We start from the raw sequence: 2,236 nt of genomic DNA, 5'->3' as shown, positions 1-2,236 counted from the left end.
TCCGCCGAAGGCACCCCTCGATTATCCCTTTTATCTCGTTATATGATCCTTGGTCCCACGTATGTTGTTATTGTTCATATGTTACATGCTTCTTGTATTATTTCCATGGCTTACATACTCGGTACACGCATAAATGTGACCCACACTTTTTCTTCGTGCGTCTCGTGCCACGCGAATTCGACGGGTTGACGGGATTGACCCCTAGGAGCTTTTTGTTGTACATCGAGAGGCGCTCCGAGTTGTTTCGGAGCTTCTATTTTGGGTACTACTTTATGTATATATTTGGACACGGCAAGTCGATTTACTTGTAATTATATGTATCGTGTTTAGAGGCTCGTAGACAGATATGTACAGGTAGATGTTTCACAGCCTAGTTGTCTTTGTCACCATATGATGTGTCAGTACAGTTGATATTACTACTCGTCTACATGTATGCTATTATCGACGATGTTGTTAAGGAAAAAAAAAATGTCAGTGTTCATACGGCCCACTTAGTAATAAGAACAAGACATATGATAGGGGTGCTCGGTACAAGTATCGGGTGCTTAAATCGCGGCCACAGTTTGGGTCGTGACAGGTACATATATATATATATATATAACATAATTAGGGTGCTCGTCGCGGCCCCTAATTATCATGTTTTACTTATGTTATATATATATATATATATATATATATAACATAAGTAAAACATGATAATTAGGGAGAGCATTTCATAAACCGACCGTATGATATCACCACGTGGGTACGTGGGTACAGTACCTCGCCGGACCGGTAGAGCCCCCATACCTTACCCGGGGTATGAGGTGGTAACGTGCACAGATGGATCCGTTCGGTGTAAAATTAAGGTATCGTCCTAGCGGGCGGAGCAATCCTTGTCCTACGGTGGCTACGTAGTTTCGGGCTATCTGAGCCTTCCGGTAATTCGTGCAACTCCCAAAAACATGAACATAATATAGTTGGATAAGAAGCCCATGATTTTCGTGAATTAACTTGTACTTGTCCTGTAATCATGATTTCACGAAATAACTTGTAAACATGGTTTCATGAAATAACTTGTAAACATGGTTTCATGAAATAACTTGTATTTAGCATGTATGTATCTTGTATCATAGCAGGAAAATAATTATATAATAAAGTTGCATGAAAGCTTGTAGACATGTAGGATATTCATGAAATAATCATTCTTAGTTAAAAACATGCATGCAAGAACCCATGGAACACAAGATATGGGTTTTCATGGATTACGAACGGATTCTCAATAATCATAAAGAAATATTAAGAACTCAATGATGGAATTATAACAATTCATACATAATATAATCATGGACATGGACCTAGGGTTATCATGAGCATGGTATGGAAACCCTAGTTTTAGTAGAGAATCATAATTTATGAATTATGAGGCGTGGGGAAGAAACAATGATGTTCCCACACGTAGATAGTAACTACATACCTTAGTCGCTCCAAAACTCGAATTAAAGACTTGAGCTTTGAAGAGGATTTCCAAAATCTTGAATTCTTGAACCTTGAGATGGTTTCTTGAAAACCTAGTTTTAGGAATGATGATTTCTTGTTTAGATTACAAGGATATGTATTAGAATTGACTTGGAATAATTAGAGTAGGCTTACCTTGGTGTTCTTGAGGTTTGGGACTTGTTCTCTATGGATTTAGGGTGATTTTTCGTGAATGGGGTGTTAGGGAAATAAACCCCAACTTAAATATAACTTAAAACGCGAAATCTGAATTTTGACCCGAAACCCGACCTTTTGCGCGATGGGACCGCGATGCACGGGCATCGTGTGACATTCTGCAGGTAAATACTCAGATTGCGAGATCGGCCCACGATGCGGAGCCATCACACGCGGCAGCACGCGCCCGCACGCGCCCACACGCGCGACACGTATCGGTTCTACACAGTGTTCGGTAAAATAGGCATAACTTCTTGTACATAGCTCTGTTCAAGGCCCATAATATACCGTTGGAAAGATATTTCAAAGGGATATAACTTTCATGTTTTAAGTTTCCTCAAATTCCAGAAACAGATTTTCACGGGGTCGGCGGAAGGCGGACGTATCAAAACTTAGCCGATTCTATAGACTTTTAAACGCCTTACTATTAGCCATATTGAGACGATCATATCTCCTTGCTCCGATCTCTGATTGGCCTGTTCCTTATATCGTTAGGAATCTATTTTTACGTACTACAACTTTCATTGAGGGTACTTTCCCAAAT

This window comes from Lycium ferocissimum, chromosome 11 (genome assembly GCF_029784015.1).
Source record: "Lycium ferocissimum isolate CSIRO_LF1 chromosome 11, AGI_CSIRO_Lferr_CH_V1, whole genome shotgun sequence".
Lineage (NCBI taxonomy): Eukaryota > Viridiplantae > Streptophyta > Magnoliopsida > Solanales > Solanaceae > Lycium > Lycium ferocissimum.
This window is presented reverse-complemented; position numbering follows the sequence as displayed.